A 12,500-nucleotide genomic window follows, 5' to 3' on the forward strand; every position below is an offset into this window, starting at 1 on the left:
AAAGGGGTGAGGAAGCGTTTCCCCCCAGAGGTCGCAGTCAGCGCAGCGATTACACACAGCACGGTGCGCGAACCTCCGAGTTAGCCCCGGCAGACAGGCGTCGCAGTGCGTGCTGGAAACAAGCGATTGTCAAAATGTTAGCGGGGGGGGGCGGGGGCGGTGGGGGGGGCGTTTACAGTGCCGCCCCTTTAAGACTCGTCTTTTCCCCGGGGCAACTGATTGGGAGTTCCGCGCATGAGCGATGGACCCGCAAAATGTACCGGCCAAACATTCATTAGCGCCCCCCACCCACCCCCACCCCTCCCCCTCCGCCCTGATGTGCAACGGCTGGTTTACCGCCCCTGTCAGCTATTCCACTGACTCAAACCAATTTCTGGCCAGTGGGCACAAATTTATTTCCGGGCGCTAAAATTAGCGACCCGTCTGGGTTAACGCCTGGACTGGGGCCCGACCAAATTTCTCCCTGCTCCCGGCTCCCCTCCCCCCGAATAGGTTTGAACCCGTAGAGATGTGTTTCTGTACGGTGATCGTATTTCCGGTGTCTGTTGTATTTTCCATCAAAGACTGACTCGAGTTGCTTCTCGAGCGCGCTGTTCATTTCAAACTGATTCCTCGGCACCGCGCTCCAATTCTCTGGCCCGCAATCTCGGCGCAGGCTGATCGGCGAACAAGGAAAGCTGTCAAATTCTGTGTGTCCCAGTCACAACATAAGAATCAGGAGCAGGAGGAGGCCATTCGGCCCCTCGAGCCTGCTCCGCCATTCAATAAGATCGTGGACAACCATTTCCCATACCTCGGGAGCCTCCTATTAACAAGGGCAGATATTGGCGACGAGATCCAACACCGCCTCCAGTGCGCCAGTGCAGCCTTCGGCCGCCTGAGGAAAAGAGTGTTTGAAGACCAGGCCCTCTAATCCACCACCGAGCTCATGGTCTACAGGGCTGTAGTGATACCCGCCCTCCTGTGTGGCTCAGAGACATGGACCATGTACAGTAGGTACCTCACCCCCAGCTCATGGTCTACAGGGCTGTAGTGATACCCGCCCTCCTGTATGGCTCAGAGACATGGACCATGTACAGTAGACACCTCAAGTCGCTGGAGAAATACCACCAACGATGTCTCCGCAAGATCCTGCCAATCCCCCGGGAGGACAGACGCACCAACGTTAGCGACCTCGACCAGGCCAACATCCCCAGCATCGAAGCACTGACCACACACTCGACTAGCTCCGCTGGGCAGGGCCACATTGTCCGCATGTCCCCCAGACACGAGACTCCCCAAAGCGAGCGCTCTACTCGGAACTCCTTCACGGGCAAACGAGCCAAAGGTGGGCAGAGGAAACGTTACAAGGGACCACCCTCAAAGCCTCCCTGATAAAGTGCAACATCCCCACCGATACCTGGGAGTCCCTGGGCCCAAAGACCAGTCCGCCCTAAGTGGAGGGAGTGCATCCGGGAGGGCGCTGAGCACCTCGAGTCTCGTCGCCGAGAGTGTGCAGAAACCAAGCGCAGGCAGCGGAAGGAGCGTGCGGCAAACCAGTCCCACCCTCCCCTTCCCTCAACGTCTATCTGTCCCACCCTCCCCTTCCCTCAACGTCTATCTGTCCCACCCTCCCCTTCCCTCAACGTCTATCTGTCCCACCCTCCCCTTCCCTCAACGTCTATCTGTCCCACCCTCCCCTTCCCTCAACGTCTATCTGTCCCACCTGTGACAGGGACTGTGGTTCTCGTATTGGACTGTTCAGCCAGCTCAGGACTCGTGTTAAGAGTGGAGGCAAGTCTTCCTCGATTCCGAGGGACTGCCTATGATGATGATGATGATGTTGGCTAATATTCCACCTCAACTCCACTTCCATAAGAACATCAGAAATAGGAGCAGGAGTCGGCCATTCGGCCCCTCGAGCCTGCTCTGCCATTTAATACGATCATGGCTGATCTGATCATGGACTCAGCTCCACTTCCCTGCCCGCCCCCTTATCCCCTTATCGGTTAAGAAACCGTCGATCTCTGTCTTAAATATATTCAATGTCCCGGCTTCCACAGCTCTCTGAGGCAGAGAATTCCCCAGATTTACAACCCTCTGAGAGAAGAAATTCCTCCTCATCTCAGTTTTAAATGGGTGGTCCCTTATTCTAAGACCATGCCCCCTAGTTCTAGTCTCCCCCATCAGTGGGAACATCCTCTCTGCATCCACCTTGTCAAGCCCCCCTCATAATCTGATACGTTTCGATAAGATCACCTCTCATTCTTCTGAATTCCAATGAGTAGAGGCCCAACCTCCTCAACCTTTCCTCGTAAGTCAACCCCTCATTCCCGGAATCTACCTTGCTCTCCATATCCCTCAATTCCCCTCGAGTCCAAACATCGATTGATCTCAGCCTTGAAAATAACAACAACTTGTATTTAGATAGCAAATTAATGTAGTGAAATGTCCCAAGGTGCTTCACAGGAGTGTTATAGGACACAAAATCAATAAATTTGACCCCGAGCCACATAAAGAGATATTAAGGACAGGTGACCAAAAGCTGGGTCAAAGATGTCAGTTTTAAGCAACGTCTTACAGGAGGGAGAGAGAGAGCCGGAGAGGTTTAGGGAGGGAGTTCCAGAGCTTGGGGCCCAGGCAGCTGAAGGCACGGCCACCGATGGTGGAGCGATTATAATCAGGGATGCTCAGGAGGGCAGAATTAGAGGAGCACAGACATCTCGGGGGGTTCTGGTTCTGGAGGAGGTCACAGAGATAGGGAGGGGTGTAGGGGCTGGAGGAGGTTACAGAGATAGGGAGGGGTGTCGAGGCTGAAGGAGGTTACAGAGATAGGGAGGGGTGTAGGGGGCTGGAGGAGGTTACAGAGATAGGGAGGGGTGTCGAGGCTGGAGGAGGTTACAGAGATAGGGAGGGGTGTAGGGGCTGGAGGAGGTTACAGAGATAGGGAGGGGTGTCGAGGCTGAAGGAGGTTACAGAGATAGGGAGGGGTGTAGGGGCTGGAGGGGGTTACAGAGATAGGGAGGGGTGTAGGGGCTGGAGGAGGTTACAGAGATAGGGAGGGATGTCGAGGCTGAAGGAGGTTACAGAGATAGGGAGGGGTGTAGGGGCTGGAGGAGGTTACAGAGATAGGGAGGGGTGTAGGGGCTGGAGGAGGTTACAGAGATAGGGAGGGATGTCGAGGCTGAAGGAGGTTACAGAGATAGGCAGGGGTGTAGGGGCTGGAGGAGGTTACAGAGATAGGGAGGGGTGTAGGGGCTGGAGGAGGTTACAGAGATAGGGAGGGGTGTAGGGGCTGGAGGAGGTTACAGAGATAGGGAGGTGTGTAGGGGCTGGAGGAGTTTACAGAGATAGGGAGGGGTGTAGGGGCTGGAGGAGTTTACATCGATAGAGAAGGGATTAGGGGGCTGGAGGAGGTTACAGAGATAGGGAGGCATGTAGGGGCTGGAGGAGTTTACACAGAGATAGGGAGGGGTGTAGGGGCTGGAGGAGTTTACATCGATAGAGAAGGGATTAGGGGGCTGGAGGAGGTTACAGAGATAGGGAGGGGTGTAGGGGCTGGAGGAGGTTAGAGATAGGGAGGGGTGTAGGGGCTGGAGGAGGTTACAGAGATAGGGAGGCATGTAGGGGCTGGAGGAGTTTACACAGAGATAGGGAGGGGTGTAGGGGCTGGAGGAGTTTACATCGATAGAGAAGGGATTAGGGGGCTGGAGGAGGTTACAGAGATAGGGAGGGGTGTAGGGGCTGGAGGAGTTTACACAGAGATAGGGAGGGGTGTAGGGGCTGGAGGAGATTACCGAGATGTGGAGGGGAAGGGCCATGGAGGGATTTGTAAACGAGGATGAGAATCCTGAGATCAAGGCGTCCACAGCTCTCCGCGGCAGAGAATTCAAAAGAATCACCACCCTCCGATTGAAGAAATTCCTCCTCATCTCAGTCCTCAATGGCCGACCCCTTATCCTACGACTGTGTGACCCCTGGTTCTAGACTCCCCAGCCCGGGGGGGGGGAAACACCCTCCCTGCATCTACCCTGTCAAGCCCCCTCAAAATCTGGTGTGTTTCGATGAGATCCCCTCTCATTCTTCTAAACTCCAGAGAGTATCGGCCTGGTCTGCTCGATCGCCTGAGATAAGGAGACCAGAACTGCACGCAGTACTCCAGGTGTGGTCCCACCAAGGCCCTGTACAGTTGGAGCAGGACTTCCCTCTGCTTGTACTCCAACCCCCTTGCAATAAAGGTCTGCCGTTGAAGCACAAGAGTGCACAGGAGGATCCCATTGGGCCCATTGGGCCCATCGAGCCCGTGCTGTGCTAGCTTTGAGAAAGAGGGCACCAATCAGTCCCACTCCCCCGCGCCCCCCTGCTCTTTCCCCATCGCCATATGACAGAGATGCCTTGGTGACAGAGAAGATATGTTGACGACGTTAATAAAGGATAGGGGATAAGGAAGGTGAAGATGTCCACTTTGGGGGTAAAAACAGGAAGGCAGAATATTATCTGAATGGTGACAGATTAGGAAAAGGGGAGGTACAACGAGACCTGGGTGTCATGGTACATCAGTGATTGAAGGTTGGCATGCAGGTACAGCAGGCGATGAAGAAGGCAAATGGCATGTTGGCCTTCATAGCGAGAGGATTTGAGTATAGGAGTAGGGAGGTCTTACTGCAGTTGTACAGGGCCTTGGTGAGGCCACACCTGGAATATTGTGTTCAGTTTTGGTCTCCTAATCTGAGGAAGGACATTCTTGCTATTGAGGGAGTGCAACGAAGGTTCACCAGACTGATTCCCGGGATGGCAGGACTGACATATGAAGAAAGATTGGATCGACTGGGCTTATAGCCGAACTGGTGTTTTATGAAAGTTTAGCAATAACTTCTTTGACTTTGTACTCCATAGTGACTCTTTTTATGAATAAAGAAACATAGAAAATAGGTGCAGGAGCAGGCCATTCAGCCCTTCGAGGCTGCAGCACCATTCAATAAGATCATGGCTGATCATTCACCTCAGTACCCCATTCCTGCTTTCTCTCCATACCCCTTGATCCCTTTAGCCGTAAGGGCCACATCTAACTCCCTTTTGACTATATCTAACGAACTGGCCTCAACAACTTTCTGTGGTGGAGAATTCCACAGGTTCACAATTCTCTGGGTGAAGAAGTTTCTCCTCATCTCGGTCCTAAATGGCTTACCCCTTATCCTTAGACTGTGACCCCTGGTTCTGGACTTCCCCAACATCGGGAACATTCTTCCTGCATCTCACCTGTCCAATCCCGTCAGAATTTTATGTGCTTCTATGAGATCCCCTCTCATCCTTCTAAACTCCAGTGAATATAAGCCTAGTCGATCCAGTCTTTCTTGATACGTCAGTCCTGCCAGACCGCAGACATCACAGGCGGTCTGGGAGCCCATGAACCGGCTTAAAACCGTATCGCACGGGACTGCTCCGTGCAACAACAGCTCTGTCAATATTATAACCGGAACGGTCCCGGGGATGTGGGACCTTCTGTGACGTGGAGGGACTGGAGACGCTGGGGTTTGTTCTCCGTGGAGCAGAGAAGGTTAAGGGGGAGATTTGATCGAGGTGTTCGAAATTACGAGGGTTTCTGACGGAGTAAATCAGGAGAAAGTGTTCCGTGGGGGCAGCAGGGCGGGTAACCAGAGGGACACAGATTGACGATAATCGGCGATGGAACCAGAGGGGGAGATGGGGGAGAATGTTTTTAACGCAGCGAGTTGTTGTGATCGGGAACGCGCTGCCTGAAAGCTCGGTCGGAGCAGGTTCAATAGTGACTTTCAAATCGGGAATTGGGTAAATACTGGAAGGGGAAAATGTGCCGGGGGAGTGGGGGACTGATTGGGGTCGCTCTGTCACAGCACGGGCTCGAGGGGCCCAGTGGGATCCTGCTGTGCCTATTTTTTCGAGTCTCGTGTTTACAACGAATATTGACACGAGTGAGGTCAGTCACCCGTGCAGCAACTAACAGCAAGTAACACATTTCGTCTCTAACATCCTGTTTTGCGATTGAAGTATATTTATATATAAGAAGTGTGTCTGCCAAAAACGTCATATCAAACCATTTCACTGAAACCCAAAGCCCCCTGGGATCGGCACAACAACAGATGTGCCAACACGTCATGTGTGTTTGTTGGTTTAACTTTCTCTCTCGCATGGGCAACCCCTCCGACAGTGCAGCGCTCCCTCAGTACTGCCCCTCCGACATTGCAGTGCTCCCTCAGTACCGCCCTCCAACAGTGCAGCGCTCCCTCAGTACTGTCCCTCCGACAGTGCAGCGCTCCCTCAGTACTGCCCCTCCGACAGTGCAGTGCTCCCTCAGTACTGCCCCTCCGACATTGCAGTGCTCCCTCAGTACTGTCCCTCCGACAGTGCAGTGCTCCCTCAGTACTGCCCCTCCGACATTGCAGTGCTCCCTCAGTACTGCCCCTCCGACAGTGCGGCACTCCTTCAGTACTGACCCTCCAACAGTGCGGCGCTCCCTCAGTACTGCCCCTCCGACAGTGCGGCACTCCCTCAGTACCGCCCCTCCGACAGTGCGGCACTCCCTCAGTACCGCACTGTTATTTCGCTGGCCTGGATTACATAACATGATATTCACAGCCCAGACACAGGCCACTGGGCCCCACCGCTCCGTGCCGGGGTTTATGTCCCACCGCTCCGTGCCGGGGTTTATGTCCCACCGCTCCGTGCCGGGGTTTATGCCCCACACCAGCCCCCTCCCTCCCCTCTCCATCTCACCCCATCACTATATCCTTCTATTCCTTTCTCCCTCATGTGTTTATCCAGCGTCCCCTTAAATGTATCTCTGCTATTCGCCTCGACCCTTCCCTGTGGGAGCGAGTTCCACATTCTCACCCCTCTCTGGGTAAAGAAGTTTCTCCTGAATTCCCCATTGGATTTATTAGTGACTGTCGTATATTGATGGCCCCTAGTTCTGGTCTCCCCCACAAGTGGGAACATCTTCTCTACGTGTACCCTATCGAACCCCTTCATAATCTACACACCTCTATCAGCTCACCCCTCAGCCTTCTCTTTTCAATGGTCTCCCCTTTCCCAGCCTGTTCAGTCTTTCCTGCTATTAAAGTTCTGGTATCATCCCTGTGCATCTACCTTGTTCCCTCGAACGTGCCTCTCAGTCTGAAAGGTATATCCATGTCTCTGAGCCATTCAAGGACACCTGGGAGTCCCTGGGCCCAAAGACCAGTCCGCCCTAAGTGGAGGGAGTGCATCCGGGAGGGCGCTGAGCACCTCGAGTCTCGTCGCCGAGAGCGTGCAGAAACCAAGCGCAGGCAGCGGAAGGAGCGTGCGGCAAACCAGTCCCACCCTCCCCTTCCCTCAACGTCTATCTGTCCCACCCGTGACAGGGACTGTGGTTCCCGTATTGGACTGTTCAGCCACCTCAGGACTCGTGTTAAGAGTGGAAGCAAGTCTTCCTCGATTCCGAGGGACTGCCCATGATGGTGATGATATCTGTAATGTAAGCACCGGTGAGGATGCTCAGAGGAGTGTGGAGCTGTTGAGTGGGGATTGGCTCAGCCAGTCACATGATGTTCACAAAACTCAATAAAACCCCAGCCAGTTGGGTTCTGGTCATCCACGATGAGGTGTGCCGTTCTGAGCCTGGTGGATGAACTGGTAATATGCAATGACCATCGGGACATTGACAATATACCTCAAAGCACGGGAAAAATACCACCAGCGATGTCTCCGCAAGATCCTGCAAATCCCACGGGAGGACAGACACACCAACGTTAGCGTCCTCGACCAGACCAACATCCCCAGCATCGAAGCACTGACCACACTCGACCAGCTCCGCTGGGCAGGGCCACATTGTCCGCATGTCCCCCCAGACACGAGACTCCCCAAAGCAAATGCTCTACTCGGAACTCCTTCACGGGCAAACGAGCCAAAGGTGGGCAGAGGAAACGTGACAAGGGATCACCCTCAAAGCCTCCCTGATAAAATAAGAATATACGAAATTGGAGCAGGAGTCTGCCATACGGCCCCTTGAGCCTGCTCCGTCATTCAATACGATCGTGGCTGATCCGATCATGGACTCAGCTCCACTCCCCCGCCCGCTCCCCATAACCCCTTATTCCCTTATCGTTTAAGGAACTGTCTACTGTGTATGGAGAAAGAGTCAGACTGGATACTGTGAGCTCAAAGTAACGTGTGATCTTAGTCTTTTATTGCAGGTCTCCAGAGTGCGCCTCCGGCCTGTGAGGCCTCCTTAAGTACCTGTGCTCCCAAAGGATTGTGGGATCCCTTGGGACTCATGGGGATGAGCCCTCTGGTGGCTGTACAATGTATGTACAAGTCTACATATATAACAACACTCACCAGCCCCCATCCCTCCCCAAAGTCGATAGTGTAACTATTTACAATGTGGCTCGATCTGGGGCCCTTCTTGCCCTGGTTGATCGTCTCGGTGCAAATGCTGGTTTTGGTGAGTCGTTTGTTGGGCCCCTCGCTGGGCTGCTGTGCAGCTGGCCTTGCTGGGCTGCCTGGTGTGTTGGGCCCTGCTGGGCTGCTGTGGATGATGGGTTCTGCTTCGTGGCCAACCGTGGTGTCGGTTGCCACTGGTGTGTGTGTTGGAGGGTCAAAAAAGGTAGGGCCCAAGGTGGGTTGCTCAGGGTAGTCCGTGAACCTGAGTTTGGTTTGGTCCAAGTGTTTCCGGTGAATGAGTCCATTTGAAAGTTTGACCCGAAACACCCTGCTCCCCTCTTTGGCCACGACAGTGCCGGGAAGCCACTTGGGACCTTGTCCATAATTCAATACAAATACAGGATCATTGACTTCAATCTCGCGTGACACATTTGCGCTATCATGGTATGCACTTTGTTGAAGCCGCCTGCTCTCTACCTGTTCATGTCGCTCAGGGTGAACTAACGAGAGCCTTGTCTTAAGTGCTCCTTTCATGAGCAGTTCAGCAGGTGGGATCCCAGTGAGCGAGTGGGGTCTCGTGCGATAGCTAAGCAGGACTCGGGATAGGCGAGTCTGCAGTGAGCCTTCAGTTACCCTCTTCAAGCCTTGCTTGATGGTTTGCACTGCTCTCTCTGCCTGACCATTTGGACGCTGGTTTAAACGGGGCAGATGTGACATGTTTGATCCCGTTACGGGTCATGAATTCTTTGAACTCAGCACTGGTAAAACATGGCCCGTTGTCGCTCACCAGGACATCGGGTAAGCCGTGAGTGGCAAACATGGCCCGCAGGCTTTCAGCAGTGGCAGCGGACGTGCTAGCCGACATTATCTCACATTCAATCGGTTTGGAGTACGCGTCTACAACCACAAGGAACATTTTACCCAAAAACGGGTCTGCATAGTCGACGTGTACCCTAGACCACGGTTTGGAGGGCCAAGACCATAAACTTAGCGGCGCCTCCCTGGGTACATTGCTTAACTGCGAGCATGTATTACATCTGTGAACGCAGGATTCTAAGTCCGCATCGATACCGGGCCACCACACGTGGGATCTGGCTATCACTTTCATCATTACGATGCCTGGGTGGGTACTGTGGAGGTCACTGATGAAGGTGTCTCTGCCCTTCTTGGGGACCACTACTCGATTGCCCCACAGAAGGCAGTCTGTCTGTATAGACATTTCATCTTTGAGCCGCTGGAACGGCTTTATCTCTTCCTGCATTTCCACTGGGACACTGGACCAGCTCCCGTGAAGCACACAGCTTTTTACGAGGGACAATAAAGGGGTCCTGGCTTGTCGAGGTTTTGATCTGCCGGGCAGTGACGGGTGATTGCTCACTCTCGAATGCTTCCATAACCATGGCTAGATCTGCGGGCTGCGCCATTTCCACCCCCGTGGTGGGCAATGGCAGCCTACTGAGAGCATCGGCGCAGTTTTCTGTGCCTGGCCTGTGGCGGATGGCTTAGTTGTACGCGGACAACGTGAGCGCCCATCTCTCGATGCGGGCCAATGCATTCATATTTACCCTCGTACTCTCGGAAAACAGAGATATAAGTGGCCTATGGTCAGTTTCCAATTCAAATTTTAGCCCAAACAGATTTTGATGCATTTGCTCTACCCCATAAACACACGCTAACGCTTCTTTTTCAATCATGCTGTAGGCTCTCTCAGCCTTGGACAGACTCCTGGATGCATAAACAACCGGTTGCAGTTTCCCGAAATCATTAGCTTGTTGCAATACACACCCGACACCGTATGACGACGCATCACATGCTAATACCAAACGCTTACATGGATCATACAACTCAAGCAATTTGTTTGAGCATAACAATTTTCTCGCTTTTACAAAGGCATTTTCTTGGCTTTTGCCCCAAACCCATTCATCTCCTTTACGCAGTAAGACATGTAGTGGTTCTAACAGTGTGCGGAGACCCGGTAAGAAGTTACCAAAGTAGTTCAAGAGTCCCAGAAACGACCGCAGCTCCGTCACGTTCTGTGGCCTCGGTGCGTTCTCGATTGCCTCCGTCTTCGAATCGGTGGGCCTGATGCCGTCCGCCGCGATTCTTCGCCCCAGGAACTCCACTTCAGGCGCTAGGGCAACGCACTTCGAGCATTTTAACCTGAGCCCCACGCGGTTGATTCGACTAAGAACCTCCTCCAGGTTCTGCAGGTGCTCAACTGTGTTCCGACCTGTGACCAAGATGTCGTCCTGGAAGACCACCATGCGCGGGACCGACTTCAGCGAGCTTTCCATGTTCCTCTGGAATATCGCCGCGGCCGACCGAATCCCAAACGGGCATCTGTTGTAACTGAAGAGACCTTTGTGCGTGTTGATGCAGGTGAGGCCCTCCGATGATTCCTCCAGCTCCTGCGTCATGTAGGCCGAGGTCAACTCCAGCTTCCTGAACGTCTTTCCTCCCGCCAGCGTAGCAAAAAAGGTCATCAGCCTTTGGTAGTGGGTATTGATCCTGCAGGGAGAAACGATTGATAGTTACTTTGTAATCACCACAGATTCTGACGGTGCTGTCTCCCTTGAGGACTGGGACAATAGGACTGGCCCGCTCGCTGAAGTCGATCGGCGAAATGATGCCCTCTCTTTGCAGCCGGTCTAGCTCAATCTCTACTCTTTCCCTCATCGTGTACGGTACTGCTCTCGCCTTGTGATGGATGGGTCACGCCCCCGGAATTAGGTGGATCTGCACTTTTGCTCCTTGGAACTTCCCGATGCCTGGTTCGAGCAGCGAGGGGAACTTGTTTAAGACCTGGGCACACGAAGTGTCGTCAGCGGGCTGAGAGCGCTCGGACGTCGTCCCCGTCCCAGCCAGCTCCTGCCGAGCAGCGTGGGACCATCGCCCGGTACCACCCAGAGTGCACCGCTCCATCGTAGGAGACCTTTACGGTAGCACTGCCGATTACGGGAATCAGTTCCTTTGTGTAAGTTCTCAGTTTAGTGCGAATGGGAGTCAGGACTGGCCTTGAGGCCTTGCTGCGCCACAATTTATCGAAAGTCTTTTTGCTCATAATGGACTGGCTCGCGCCCGTGTCCAGCTCCATGGACACCGGGAGTCCATTTAATTCAATTTTTAACATTATCGGGGGACACTTTGTGGTAAATGTGTGCAACCCATGTACCTCTGCCTCCTCGGTCTGAGGCTCTGGTTCATCGTGATCCTCTGTGGATCTGTCCTCCTCTGCAACGTGATGGTTTGCAGGTTTAACAGGATTAGCAGCTCGCCTGCACACTCGTTGGAGGTGTCCCATTGTTCCACAGCCCTTGCAAACGTACCCTTTGAATCGGCATGAATGGAAACGATGATCACCCCCGCAGCGCCAACAAGGACTTGCATTCATCACCCTTGACGGTGGACTCTGAGTCTTCTGCAGACGTGCAGCTGCAGGCATGTGTGGCCTGCCCTGTACGTTACGATTTGAAAACAACATCACTTTGTTCACAGTACTTGGAGCAGCGCTTGTGTGCTGAGAGATTTGCTTCGTATTGTCACTGGTGGCAATGAACTCCTGGGCTATCGCTATGGCCTTACTCAAGGTTGGGGTCTCGACAGTCAAAAGCTTGCGAAGTATCATTTCTTGGCCAATGCCAAGTACGAAAAAGTCTCTGAGCCTGTGCTCCAAATGTCCTTCAAATTCGCAATGTCCTGCAAGGTCTCTCAGCTCGGCGACATAACTCGCCACTTCCTGGCCTTCAGACCTTTTGTCGGTGTAGAACCGGTACCTCGCCATCAGAACGCTTTCCTTCGGGTTCAAATGCTCTCCGACCAGTGTGCACAAATCGTCGTACGATTTCTCTGTGGGTTTCGCTGGAGCGAGTAGATTTTTCATGAGGCCATACGTTGGAGCCCCGCAGATGGTGAGGAGAATCGGCCTTCATTTGGCAGCCTTAGCTTCTCCTTCCAGCTCGTTGGCCACGAAGTATTGGTCGAGTCGCTCCGCGATGGTTTCCCAATCATCTCCCTCCAAGAATTTCTCCCGGATGCCCACTGTTCTCCGCATCTTTGGGTTCGCTATCTGTATCTCGTCGCCAGTTGTTGGTGTGTATGGAGAAAGAGTCAGCCCGAACACT

Source organism: Pristiophorus japonicus, chromosome 31 (genome assembly GCF_044704955.1).
Source record: "Pristiophorus japonicus isolate sPriJap1 chromosome 31, sPriJap1.hap1, whole genome shotgun sequence".
NCBI classification, from domain to species: domain Eukaryota; kingdom Metazoa; phylum Chordata; class Chondrichthyes; family Pristiophoridae; genus Pristiophorus; species Pristiophorus japonicus.